The 15341-nt window shown below is 37.3% G+C and overlaps 1 long non-coding RNA gene across 9 annotated transcripts in view; it reads left to right on the forward strand.

Moving 5' to 3' along the window:
* The window catches only part of LOC125450704 (uncharacterized), a 45579-nt gene that overhangs the window by 11360 nt on the left and 18878 nt on the right, over positions 1–15341 (forward strand). For 7 of the 9 annotated variants that reach the window (XR_007247131.2, XR_007247130.2, XR_007247129.2 and 4 more), the window contains exon 3: positions 107–7697. This is a non-coding gene — a long non-coding RNA (uncharacterized LOC125450704). The remainder of the gene's footprint in view (positions 1–106; positions 7698–15341) is intronic. The other 2 variants (XR_007247133.2, XR_007247132.2) reach the window with 2 other exon arrangements.

Genomic DNA, 15341 nt, shown 5'->3' on the forward strand with positions numbered 1-15341 from the left:
TGCCTGCTCCCTGATTTCATGTATAAAAGCAGCTCTGAATGATGGATTACTGTGTCATTGCAGCCTGCGAAGGATTAATTTGTTTCATTGATTTCTCTTTAGGCAGAATGCCAGGATTCGCTGCTTCCCACCTTTACAGGATACTTCCAGCAGTAATAGACGGTAATAGCCTAAGACAAATCAGCCTATTCTTGTAAAAATAGAACCACAAAGCTTAAATCCTCTAGTTGACTGAAAGGATGCACCTTTTCCACCCATTCCAAGGACACCAATAAATAAGCTTTTTGGTACAGGTATTGTCAAGGTTCTTTGGCTTATATGCATCAAAAACAAAATGAGATGACCAACCTTTATTGAACAGCTTAGCTATTGTCTTAAAAAAAAGCTTTGGAAAGTTAAACTATTTGAAACGAACCACTAGACTTGAACAATTCCGTTCAAAACTGTCGCATATGGATAACATATTGACGAATATTATGTCAATGTGGAAATAACATTTGAATAGTAAAATAAATAATGTACAGGATAATACCTCTATAAACAACTGCAGTAACCACTGGAAAACAAATAACTATTCTGTGTTACTGTGTATGTTAAGAGACGGATAAAATAACCTCTAGTGCATTTATGGTCAGTTGTAACTGCAGGTTGCAATGTTTTGGGAATATTTTGTTTAACAATGGTTAATGTATACATACATACTCACAAAATGTCCCTCACTTATACATTCAAGTATGACATAATACAACATAATTTAATCTGTTTTGAAATTATGTTAATCATATGAGTGAAAGTTTCAGTCTGCATATCTCTTTGAATTATGCTGCAAGACTTAAAAACTCAGATTAAGCATCAAACATCATTTGTCAGTTTCTCCTATTTGAAACACATGATTAGACAAACAGTAATGTAACCTGATTATGATAGAAACATTTATGTATATGGAAGCAATATTACCTATAACTGTTTTCTCTGGAGATTTTACTAATGCAATAATAACATTTGAATTAATTCATTAAGCAACAAAATGGCTCTCATATCACTAAAAGTTATATGAACATTTGCAACTGAAACTGTCCAAAATCATCCAAGAGTTAATTTATTTAAATTTCTCAATTCCCGATTTTATTCAAAGTCTAACTTAAAATTATTTTTAGACTAGAAATATTTGATTACTTTTTGTTCAGTCATTTTTTAAAGTCAATGAAAATATTTTACTTGCATGTCAAATTACACAGATAACAGTAAAAGTCCGTCCATTTTGAATAAATTAACCATTAGGAGCACTCCAAAACTGCCAACACTGAACCTGAATAAACAGTCACAATTCTTCAGTGACTTTGAACCAAATGAAAAATATTCAGAACTTCCTCTGTATAGATAAATGAAAACAGATGCTATAAACCCACTAATAGCTTGCAAACAAATTGGACAAATTTCCCAGTTGTGGTAGAACTATAGTACCTCTCAGTCACTGCTTTGTCCACATCACATTCATTCTTAGCTTTTCCAAATCAACCTTTAAGTTTGAAGTTTGCTGTGTCACTGATTCATCAACAATCATACAAATAAGAGTGTTTCTATGTTGTTATTGTTAAATTTAAGAGTAACTGTAGGATTTTACTTGTTGTTCAGTCACATATACATATATTTACATAAAATGTACAATGCTGATATATCCTTATATGTAATAAATTTTAGATAATTTTATTGTTTCTTTAAATTATTGCTTAGAATTTTATTCCTTAGAATTGCTCCCTTTTTAAAATATTTCTTTCACACATCACCAGAAGAAGAAAAACTAAATATGCAGACCAAGATAGGCCAATTTTTCTGTGCTGGGAAATATATTATTTTATCAATACATTGATCATTACTGTAGGTTTAACCATATATCAAAATTAGATAATATATTAACTAATATCAATAAAACTGTCATTTGATAAAACCTGAAACCATAAAATCCTTAAGATTTGAAGAAGCAACAACAATTTATTTCAGTGTAATGAAAGAGTAATTGAAATAGGGTTTGATCATAACTATTGATGTTGTCAGGAGAGTTTGATAGCCAAGACATTTTTATCCCATTAATGATATTCAGGGCAAACATGATTTTTTTGTAGATGTGTATTGAAATTTGTAATGCTGTATATATGAAATTTGGCAGTGCAGTTATATTTAAAGTGATGTGTTGTATCCATCCTGCACATATCATGAATGCAATATTTCAGACCATCTTTCATAAGAAACAAACAACAGACAGACCAAGTAAAGCAGTAAAATATTCTTCACCACTCTATTTTAAGGAAAAAAGGAAAGTATTAAAATCACATTGTATCCCATATTCAGGTGTTAGCACATTCATTTATTTTGTAAGATTTTCCCTCCTTCTTGGCCTTTCCTCTGGCTTACAGGGTAAAAAGGATGTTTTTCTTTCTATTTAAAATGTTTTAATGCATTTATGTTGAACTACATACTTTTGTGAAAATGGAAGGAAATTTGCTGTTTGGACTTCCCTTCAGTTTTTGGATTGTTTTCACTGAAAGGCCTTAGTCTTATTTTTAAATGAAGAGTTTGACAGTGGGACTTGCTCTCTAAATTCAACTTTGCAAAGATTTAAATAAAAAAAGGCTGATATCTAAAAATATATGACATTTCAGACTATTAGTGGCTGTCAATAGCTATAGAGTAGCATTGTTTCATGTTGGCTAATTTGGGTTATATTACACATCTTTTAATAAGAAAAAAACTTCCTCGTTGTGGTAAATGACAACCAACCTGTTCCCCAGATTTCCCTAATGACCAAACATCTGGGTGGTACTCATGAGCAGCCCAAGGTGACTTGTTCTGTGCTTTCCTTCCTCTCGCATGACTCATTTGCAGCAAGGTGCCGTCTCACTTTTACAAATTCTTTATCAAAATTCTCCTTTACATCAGGGACCATTGTAATATTTCTCAGAGTGTCACTGAATTTTGAAGCATGAGAAAGTTTAAATATCAACTTCACTGAAGAGACGAAATTCTATTACAAGCTATTCTAGCACAGTTAGAAAGTACATATTTTTAGCAATGATGGTATCCTGGCCAAACATTTTGCAGGAAGTAGAAGGAATCACATCTCCTGCTGGTGAAAAGAAAGCGCTACAAACTGAATTTCTCAACGATAGAACAGCACACAAATCAGGAAATGTGATAGGAGATTTTATTTGTGAATAAAGAAATTGAGCTTACATTCCGGCTAGATGTTGGCAGCAACTTTTTAAAGCTTTTTGTATTATCATATTTTGTTCATTAATAAGGTGCTCTTATTGATTGAATGTGGCCTCTGACCACTAGCTAAAGGTAGCTCTTAAAATAATTAAAAATCATTGACCATCTGTTGAGTCAGAAACAGAAGTTTGATTGAGAAGATCAACAAAAGATTGGATGTGTTAAAGATACAAGACTTCTGTTGTATTTTTGTCTATAATTTAAACAAAAAGGTATCTCATGTCACAACCAAGAACACAACCAATTAGCTTATTTTTAATCTTTTCCAATATGACTCGATCTAATCCCTTGGAGATGTCTAATAAGTATTTAGCTGAACTAATTTCTGCTCCATGTGTTAACTTTAGGTTCCTATATATGACAGCATTTTGTTGTGGAAGTGGGTATATAAAGTATTAAATAGCCAGGACATAATTTCCCTTTTATCCATAATTGTATCCTGTGCATCTGCTGATTCCAGGGATGGCGGGCCTGACGTGTGAGGAGAGATTGACTAGGTTGGGATTGTTTTCACTAGAGTCCAGATGAATGAAGGGGGATCTAACAGATACTTATAAAATTCTAACAGGATTGGGCAGGGTAGATACAGTGAGGATGTCCCTGATGGTGGGTGTGTCCAGAACCAGGGGTCACAGTATGAGGATTCAGGGTGGACGATTTAGGATGAGAGACATTTCTTCACCAAAAGAGTGGTGAGACTGTGGAATTCATTATCGTAAGAAGTAGTTGATGCCAAAACATTGAATGCATTCAAGAGGTGGCCAGATATAGCACTTAGGGTGAATGGGATCAAAGGTATGGGAGAAAGCAGGATTAGGCTATTGAGTTGGATGATCAGCCATGATTGTGAAGAATGGCGGAGTAGATTTGAAGGGCTGAATAGCCTCCTCCCACTCCTATCTTCTGTGTTTCTATGCTTGATGGGGCCATGTTTCTGTCTGCAACTCTTGCTCTCGTAACATGCTTCTAAAAGAATTTTCTCTTATCTTAATATCCTTTTCAGCACTTTATTCATTTTCCTTTGCGCAGTTCTTATTTTCTTTGTATTCCTGCATTGTTTTTGCAAACTGACCCCTTTGGATTTCAGCTTTTCTTTGTAGTTGTGTAAGTCTCTTCTTGATTTAATCCTGGTTCTTCCCATATGAATTGACAATGCACTTAACTACGCAATTGAAGCCTTTGCGTATTAGGCCATGTATTGGTTTTCTATTGCACCAAATAATTCTTGAATACTTCACACTGTTCTGTAAATTTATCCAGTAAAATCTGAGCAATTTACTTTACCTAATTACAATTCTATTTCTTCAAATTTTACCTTGCTTGAACTTAAACATTGATTTCTAACTGACCCATCTCTGTCTCAAGTCTAATATGTCAGATTTTGAGGTCAATGTTGAACAAATGATACGAGGTGTACATTTCACTGATAGTTGCTCATGGACTTTCAATGAATTCTTGCAACAAAAATGCCTCATTAGCCAACTATTTAGAAAAGGATGTCACCTTCATAGAGCATCTGGAACCTTTCTGAAACAATTGTATTTTCATAGTGAATTAGATTGAAGGATCATTAATGGCTACAACAGACTCTGAACAAGGAAGTGTCATTTAAAATATAGAATTCAATGTGAATTCAAGACAGATAGGGAATTAGAAACTTAGAGTCAGTCATACAGCATGGAAACAGACCCTTCAGTCCAACCAGGCCATGCTGACCATAATCCCAAACCAAATTCATCCCACCTGTCAGCCCTTGGCCCATATCTCTCCAATCATTTCTTACTCTTGTACTTATCTAAGTGCCTTTTAAATGTTGTAACTGTACCTGCATCCACCACTTCCCCTGGAAGTTCATTTCACACATGAACCACACTCCATGTAAAAAAAAATTGTCCCCATGTCTTTTGTAAATCTTTCTTCTCTCACCTTAAAATCTGTCCTCTAGATTTGGAATTCTCTACTCTAGAGAAAAGCCACCTGCCATTCATCTTATTTATACCCCTCATGATTTTATAAACCGCTCTAAGGTTATGTCTCAACCTTCCATGCTCCAGTGAAAATGAGTCCCAGCCTATTTAGCCTATTTTTATAATTCAAAACCCCCATTCCTGGCAAATTCTGGTGACATTCTGGTAAATCTGTTCTGAACTCTCTCCAGCTTAATAATATCCTTCTTATAACAGGGCAACCAGACCTGGAAACAGTACTCCAAAAAAGGCCTCATCAATGTCGGTACAACTTAGACATAGCATCCCAACTTCTATACTCAAAGGACTGAGCAATGAAGGGAAGGATGCAAAACACCTTCTCAACAACCCCATCTGTTAGGGATGCAAATTATTTTTTAAAAATGTAAAGAAAGATTGGAATAAATAAGAAATAAAAATAAACAGAAAGAAAGGGGAAGCGGCTTTTTGAATTTTAATAAATCTGTACTATTATCAGCATCTAAAGGAATAAGGCTCCATGTCAATAGAATTAATTTTCTGAGAGATTATTTGGAATTAGTTAAGATTTAAAGTTTTATGGTGAATTGAGCTCATATACATTAAGTTAGTACAGCATCTACAAACCATTTCATGCATTTAAGTCATGAGGCTCTCGTTGAAAACCTGTTATGGTGCAGTTTCTAGAAGAGCAGGGCACCCTGGACAGGAACTTCCTGGTTACTAAATTTAACAGCTTATGTGCAACCACTAGAAGCTGCTGTCCAAATTAAATGTGAATAGTGATGAGTGCTGTTAGCCTTTCCATTACAAATTTCAGTTTACCACAAATTCAGGCATATTATGGTCTCTATCTGTAAGGAAGAAGATAAGTTTGTAGTCTGAAGCCAATTTGCTTTATCTAGAACAACAATAGCAAGTTATCATTTGAAATTTGATCCCCAAATTTTTATGAATAAAATTTGATTGATCACCTGTTTAATTATTTCAACAATGAACCTGAATGTAGCATACAGTCATATCACTTTCATAGGTCAGAAGTGACGCTTACTCCTGTTTGAAAAATGGACAATCTGCACTCTACACATGGCCTTTTAAATCTGACCCGGGGAAGTATCATTGTTTTCACTCTATGATCACACACCTGTGGTGTTTATGTCATAAGGTTTGGTGTTACTCTGTGGGATATTTTTCATGAACTGCAGGACATAGAAATACCACCATATACAGTGACCCTGTAGTTATTCAGTTATGTATTTTCCGTAAAATCTTATGTGGCGTAGCTATCATCCTTCAACCAAATTGCTGCACTTTAACTTTCATTTTCTCATGCTGTTCCATTATTATTTTCATTCAGTCGTACTTTTTGCTTGACAGTGAGATTGTGGTGAGTACAACTCCTGTGCTTAAACCTTGATATTGTGCAATTATGTTTCTGTTGTGCAAATGGAATAATTTCTGAAGATATTTGTTAATTTCTGTCTTAAAATAGAGTCCTCAGACATATCCGTGGTTACTGTTTTTTTTGTGAGTTTGAACATTATGTGTCCTTCTTGGCTTCCTGATTTTACAGCACGTATAAGAGTGCCTAGTTGAAATGCAAAATCACACAGAATATCCTCCTAATTTATTTTTCTGTGTTATTAAATGCAGCTTCTGGGTAAATCATTTAAGCTGGCTATTGCCAAATTCAACTTGACAAAACCTCCTCAAAATAAAGTCTTTCATGAATGTTCTTTACAAAGTATGTTGTTAATAAGACATAGAAGCTAGAAAAAAAGAATTAGTACAACCTTTCAAATCAAACAGCGGAGCAGGCTCAAGGGCCAAATGACCTCCTACTACTCATGTTCTTATGCTATGCTGCAGCCTGAGTGCACCTACTCTTGGAGAGATGCACTCCAGCTGCAATCTGTGAGAGGCGGACATGCATCTGGGCTCCCAGTCAGTCAGCAGGGTGTTCACTGCACCACCAATGGGCCAAATTGAATTTTTAGGTTCTGGAAAATAGATTGGACTGAGAGGAAAGTTCCTATCATAGAAATGTGTTACTTCTTTGCAATAGTCTTTTAATGAAGATAATCTCTGTTTAATTGTAAGATTTAATAAATTTTCCTTACCCCCAAATCCATATATTATAAAAATCAAACACTTAGTGATTTCATGCTCCATTTTCACAATTTTATCTGCCAAATGGATAACATGCAAGCCTCTGAACCAATATCCATGTTATATCTGGCTAGGTGCTGCTTAAGAATTTCTTTTAGTATTTGTAGACTTAATGTAACTCTATTATCGTACTGTTATCTGACATATTCATAACACAATAATAACATGTAAAAAATATTTTTAGGTGTATCTTCTGGAGCATCTGTGCAGAAAGAAGTGCAAAAACCACTGACTCTCAGTGTCTGTTGAGAGGAAAGGTGAAGCTGTTCACCTCGAGCTGCAAAGGGAGATGGAAGTGGAGCTGACCTTTATGTAAGTGTCTCAAAACAGATACTTGGCTCAGGTTCGAATTATGCTTGTAAACTGACACTTAACCACAGCACAAGGACATACAATAATCATCAATATTGGTCAATGAAAGAGGAAGGATCTCAAGATATCCTTACTTTGACTGTTTTCTTCCATACTGATTGCTTAATTTCTTCTGTTATATTTCAACCATTCGTCTGGCTGGATGTTGTGTGTGCTGGTTGCTGTCAAAGGGCTGTTCTCCCTGTAAATGGATTAGATGATGAGGCATTATGGTCTGAGCTGCTTGCCTCAACAGTGACTTGCTTTGTTTCTGGAGTAGTCATTAACTGAGACAGGACCGATGCGTTGCAGGCACTATCATTCACTCCTTGCCTTAAGGCAGATGGTTTGTATCGGGCCTCATTCTCAGTCTGCGAAAAAAAAACTTATGGAGAGTATCACCCAGTTGGTATATACTGAAGTGCAGTTATCACTGTTCCTACCAGTTTATCATAGACTGGGGCAGTTCTTGCATATTAACTCTTCAAGGGCTGCATTATTTGTTTAACTCTCTGAGAAGTGCAGTAACATTTTTGCACTAAATCTAAACGGTCACAAGATATGCTTTATTTTTATTAGGAGATTTACTGTGGTCTTGTTGATGGTCCAAACAGGAAGGAATTTGCGAGTTGGGGGAGGGGGACTTGCAATGGGTGGCAGGAGCATGAAATAACACTGTTAGAGATACTATCAGATTCTAATAGGAGGAGTTTTGCCTCAAATCTAGGGAATTAGAACTTCAGACTAGAAGTGAGGACTCTATCACATGGTTGATACTTGGTGGAAGGGAGACCAGTGGATGTTAAACCTGTGAGAATGGTGCTTCAAAGCCTGCAGGTAGATGAGCCTGGGACAAAAAAAATTAGGCAGAGTGGGCAAAATACGTAGTGTGAATGATTAAGGAAAGATGGAATGTAAAATAAATGGAAAATGTCTAGAGTGTCCCAACACTTCTGCTGTTATATGATTAGTTTGAACTAATCTTGAACTTTGATTGGTGGATACCATCACATAATACAAATGTACTAGAATTACACAATATTACAATGTGATATTACAGGGAAGATTTTAAATATAAGAATTCTTCATCAGAAGCTGAATTAGAAACTATCTTTTTTGTCCCATTTCAATTATATTTTGAGCCCTCACTGTTAAAATAATCAGTTTGACATTATTGATTAAAACCAAATATACAAATTTAGTAACTATCATGTCTCTATTGTGAATTACCAGCTATTTTGACACACACATACACACTTGCTCACATGTGATCTGATCTGCTTAAGACTTACTGATGCAAATTTAGCACAGGATTTATAAGAATAATTTATAAGCATAAGAACACTAGGGTCAATACTAAGTTTGCAATTATGTACAGTGTTAACTTTCAAAACTAAAATGTGGTTCTGCAAATCTCACTCTGGCTGTCAGGTGATAGCCCTGTCTATGTGCAAGGCAGACAGCAGTAGAATTTAATTTCCTGGCAAGTAACAGTTTCATTAGATGGTTGGGAATATCCAGTTAGACCATCTAAACTCTTCTTAGACTCAATTTCATACCACACTTAAGCTCTACTTCCTATGATGTTGAGTCCAAGTGTGTGAGGCAGCATCCCCAAGGGGCAACCCTATTACACAATCAAAGTCAATTGTACAATCAGAGGACCGAGTTTGATGTTATGCTGCTATTTTGTCATCAGTGCACACTCTAAACCATTGCAAATTGGCTCATAAGTGACAATTAAACCTCATATTAAGAAACATATGGTGTCCAAATGTTGGCTGCTTTACTTGATACTCCTCAATATGTGAACTTAATTTATAAGCTATGTCAGTGATAATTCTGCTGGTTCCCGTTTACATTTTCTCTCGGTCCACATTTTCTTTCTTTATCTCATAACCACCTCCTTGCACCATCATACCTTTCACTGTCAAATCAAGCCTGCTTTCTTCTGCCTGTCAGAACTCTCCCTTCTGTTCTGTGCTTCTCTTTTCCTTTTCCCCACCAATGTACTTGGTTAAAATCTGATACCTTGTGGTTTTCTTCCAGTTTTGACAAGAGATCATTGCCCTGGAATGTTAGCTCTGTTTTTTCATACACAGATGCTGCCTGACCTAGGGAGGCAGCATACTGATAATATCACTGGAGGAACAATTCAGACTTAAAGGCTAAAACTTTGAGGACGTGTGTTGGCATCTGGCAGCTGAATTCAATTAATAAATCTGGAGTTATAAAAGCTATTGAGGGCCCTTGTGGCACAATTGTAGTATCCCCACTTCTGGGCTGTAGATGCCTGGGTTCAAGTCCAGTGGTGAATAATAATATCTCTGAATGGGTTGATTAGAAAATATCCTTGAAAAAAGATATTATATGAAGAAGTTTTAAATAAAGTTTTTCCCGGTAATCGTGACCACAAAAGCATGATTGATTGCCAAAAGAAATCAATCTAGAATCCGTTGAGGAACTAATTCTGCCATCCTGACCTGATTTGATTTATGGAGATAGTAGGAACTGCAGATGCTGGAGAATCTGAGATAACAAGGTATAGAGCTAGATGAACAGAGCAGGCCAAGCAGCATCAGAGGAGCAGAAAAGCTGACGTTTTGGGCCTAGACCCTTGATTTATATGTGACTTCAGACCCAATGCAATGTTATTGACTGCCTAACAGCCACTCAATTGCATTAATTACTGCAACAAAGACAGTAGTGCATGAAATCATGATAGCGCACATAGCCTGTTGATTCTGCAAATTATTCCTCACTAATATCTGGAGGTTTGTGCTAAAATTGGGAGACCTGACACACTGATTAGTCATGCAATGACCTCATATAGCCATACTCGTGCAATCATACCTTACAGACAATGCCTCAAATGCCACCATCTTCATACCTCATCCTGTCCCACGTTGGTGTATGGGAGGGAGCTGCTGTGAAAGCCCTCAACATTGACTTCAGACCCTCTGGAATCCCTTTGCATTAATTCAATCATGGATTACTACATAAACACACACCACCTCCCAGCCACTAATTTGATGAATCAGTACTCTTCCATGTCGAACACCAGTTGAAGGAAACACTGAAAGTGGCAAGGTGGGGATGGGTGTGGGCTTCAATCTCCAAGAATGCATCTATAGCACCATAACTGACTGAGCTTGCTGAGTCCTTAAGGCCCAGGGCAGGTGATGAAGGAACGAGCAAGAAGGAAAAACTAACTTAATTCTGTCCGAAGCATTCTATCCGTTACAGATGTGTCTGTCTGTGACAGTACTAGCCTGAGTAACAGCTGCACAGTCCTTGAAGTGGTGAAGCCCAATCATTACATTGAACACACTCTCCATTTGTGGCACTATCACAGTGCTAAATGGAACAGACTTTGAATATATCTGGGAACTCAAAACTGGGCATCCATGAGGCACTGTGGCCCATCAACAGCAGCAGTTGTATTCAACCACAATCAGTCACCTAAGGGCTTGGCATATACCCTACTCAACCATTACCTTTGGTATATGCAGACTCTGGGTGTCATTCCCCAATTGTTACACTTCTAGATAATATGCCCCAAGTTACTGAGCTCAATCAACTAGCTCTCCATTATTCTCGTGTCTCCTATGTGAATCACAAGAAGTTGCACTTGAACACTGATCTGCACCCTTGTGGATACTTTTCTTCTTAAAACAAAGAATGTATGTTTTAAAATGAGCCAATTTGACCAGGCTGTCTTACATTAACAAAATCACAGTCATGGAGTCAGAGAGTTACACAACATAGAAGAAGCCCTTTGGCCCATTGAGTCTATGCCATCTTATCGAGACTGATACTACGTTTGAGTACTTGTCCCATTGCCTTGAATGCGATGACATTTCAAGTATTCATCCATGTACTCCATTACCTGCATTATCCTCATAGGCAATGGATTCCACGCTCTGTATGAGAAACCTTTTTGCTCAAAATCCCTCTAACCCTCCTGCCTTTCACCTTAAAATTATGCTTCCTCATCATTGACCCTTCAAGAAAGGGGGTCAAGTGCTTCATGTCTAATGTACTCATGCTCCTCATAATCTAATACCCCTCAATCAGGTCCTGCCCTCAGCTTTCTCTGCTTGAAAGAAAACACCCTGAGCCTATCCAGCTTCTCTTCCTAGCTAAAATGTTTCAAGCCAGGTAACACCCTGATGATTCTCTTCTGTTCCCTCTCCAATGTAGCACACCATCCAATAGTGAGGCAACCAGAACAGCACACAGCACTCCAGCTGGGGTCTAAACACAGTTTTGTACTGCACCAAATTAACCTCCCTGTTTTTATAATCTATGCCATGACTGATGAAGGCAAGTGTCCCATGTGCCCTCTTAAATGCCCTATTAACCTGTCTTGCTGCCTTCAGGGATCTGTAGACATGCACCCCAAGATTGCTCTGTTCCTCGGTGAGGATAATCAGTAACTAAATGCGAGAGGGATTAACAATACAGCACACATACACATAGGTTAGAAAGGAAAGGTAATTTCAGAAAGATAATAGTAAAAAATAACACAGATCACTCTCTGAATTGTTCGCAAAGAGAGAATAGCAGAACTTTGTAACCATTGCAGTGGAGATTATCAGTAACATTAGTGTTGGTAGTTGAATGGTTGATTTTAACTCTGAGTTGATTTAAAGATGCTTCATTTTGCAGGTTGCTTGAGATTCTGTTGTTCTGATTCCTTTTGATAGTGACTGAATTCTAATTCTAATTCTAATTCTAATATTCAGGTTGAGAATGTTGTTTTGTTGTCCTGTTTCCTTTTGTGGGGCTTACTAGCTAACTGGTTGCTAGCACTCAGAGTGAGAATACTTTTAGGTGATAGTTCTTTGATTGTGACCTACATAGTATGCAAACACTCAAACACAGATGAGTCTACAGAGGCACCTTAACATACTGGTGTTAGCAGTGGAGAATGTTCAGTCCAACAAGCACATTCCAGTGAAGCTGAAACTGGCCTTTAAGCTTCTGTCCTTGTGTATTTTTCTGAGGGGAAAACAGAAAATGTGCCTAATGTTTGGGATGCAATCTACAAGGGATTGCTTGCTGTTGAGCCAGGGATCAACAGCCTCTCATTCCTTTCTCAGTCATAAAATATCACAGTTCAGTCTGTTTTGGCTTGTTGCTTTTCTCTTTGAAATATTTTTGTTTGAAGCACCCTTCTTGTTTTTCTAGTATGTCTTTCCCTGTGTCTCTCTTTTTCCAGACTGTCACTTGATTTACATCTACAACAATTTCTGGCTATAACAACTCTCTTGTAATTCCAAATTGTGTTTTTGTTTTAAAGTTAAAATTGTCCACAGTACTTTGGACTCCTGATGCATGGTCATGACACTGTTGAGCCAAAGGATCACCCCTGGCTTTCTGAGGAGTGTCAGAGGCCATTACAGGAGCAGCATCAAGACTACCTAAAAGTGAAGTGACAACATGGTGAAGTTGCAGCTCCGGTAGACTTGCACGTTAAGCAGTAGAAACAGCATGTGACACTGAGAGTTAAATGACCTCCCAACGAATGGATCAGATCTCAGCACTCTAGCCCTGTCACATCCCGTTTGGATTGGTATTGGACAATTAAATTCTTTACTAGAAGAAGAGGGTCCACAAATATCCGCATCTTCAATGATGGAGGATTCCAGTACATTCAGGCAAAAGATAAGCCTGAAGAATGATAGAATTGCATGAATGATGATTTCCACAGTACTTTTTAACATGCCCAGTTCAGAGTCAATTCTGGACATTTGTGACTCCTCAGAAACTGAAGAAATATAAGCCCAAATGCAGCAGGGCCTGATTAACATCCGGTTTTGTCTGATAAGTGGGCAAATAACAAGTCCAAGTAGCATCTTAGGAGCACAAAAGATGCTCCTACGACATTGCTTGGCCTGCTGTGTTCATCCAGCTCCACACTTTGTTATCTTAGATTCTCCAGCATCTGCAGTTCCAATTATCTCCAATAACAAGTTCACACAAGTGCTAGAAAATGACCAGCTCCAACAAGAGAGAATCTAAACATTTCCCCTTGGTGTTCAACAGCGGTACAATTGCTGAATCCTCCACCACTAATGTTCTTGGTGTCACCATTCTCCAGACACTGAACTGAACCCAGCCATACAAGTACGACAGCTACAAGAGCAATCAGAGGGCAGGAATTTTACAATGTGTTTATCACCTTCTCCCCCACCCCACCCCACCTCAACAGCTGTCTGCCATCAACAAGGCATAAATCAAGAGTGAATGCAAGGTGAGTTCAGCTTCAATAACATTCAAGATGCTCAACATCGTCTAGGGTAAAACAGCCCTCTTGAATGACACAACAATGTTCAACATTCACTCTATTCACTACCAATGCATGATAGCAGCAACGTGTATCTACTGCAAGATGCATTTGAATACATCAAAGTACCTCAGATTGTAGCTTCTAAACCTATGATCACTATCATTAAAAAGGGCAAAGATGCAAGATACAAAGAAACACCACTATCCACAAGGCAGTCACTATTCTGATTTGGAAGTTCATCGCTGTTATTTATTTCCCTGGAGCTGAGTCAAATACCTGGAACTTGCACCCTTCAGTACTGTGGATACACAAGTGCAGTAGTTCAAGAAGACAGGGCCCAGTCGATGAATTTCCAGAGTATACTTCATCTAAACGTAATTATATTTTTTCCTTTGATGGAACAAGATGCAGTGCTCAGTGTTTGCCTATTGTCAAAATTCGTTTTTATGAAATCATCCCAACAGAAACAACTCTTTTGTATTTCACTCCAGCGTATTTAATAGGATCTACATACCTCTTCTGTTGACCTTTACTTTTTTTCCACCATGTTTGCTGAGGTTCTCCTGCTTACAAACAATGTGTCTTTTGACAGTAAAGCATCATGTGTACTTGCACAATGATAACAGGCAAACCCTTAGTAGGACTTTAGATCTCTTAGTGATAATTATGGATTGCCAACATGCCACTATTCTTAACAGCTATAGATTTAGATTTGCAACTGATGTCAAAATTAAAATTAACCATGCATCTAACATACCTTGAAGATATTCTTCCTAGTATGGTACAGCTGTTCTGCACCTCTCTCCACATACCGATCAGAAACATTCATCCTTATAAGAAATTACATAGAATGTTCAGCACAGAATGTGTCATTTGGCACTATGGATCCTTACCATTGTTTATGCTCCACAAAAGCCTCCTCATCTAATCCAATCAAGATAACTTTCTATTCCTTCTTCTTCCTGTGATTATTCAGCTTTTCCTTAGCATTATAAAAATGAAAATATGTGATATAATGGATAGTATCCTTGGATTTGAGTCAAAAGCTCCAGATTTGAGGCTCACCCCAGGATTTAATAGTAATGGAAGGTGCATTCATAATGTGGCAAAATAGGGTGATGGTCCGTATGTAAATCCTTTCAAAACATGCCGAAGTCTAAGACCAGAACAGTTCCTAGTCAGCCCTATAATGAAAAGAAGATTGGAATCTCTACCAATACTATCCATAGGTTCAGACAATGGCATGCTGTAAAACTACAAGTCAGATTCATTGAATAATCAATGATAACAATATTTCTCTTTAATTTATT

This window comes from Stegostoma tigrinum, chromosome 3 (genome assembly GCF_030684315.1).
Source record: "Stegostoma tigrinum isolate sSteTig4 chromosome 3, sSteTig4.hap1, whole genome shotgun sequence".
Lineage (NCBI taxonomy): Eukaryota > Metazoa > Chordata > Chondrichthyes > Orectolobiformes > Stegostomatidae > Stegostoma > Stegostoma tigrinum.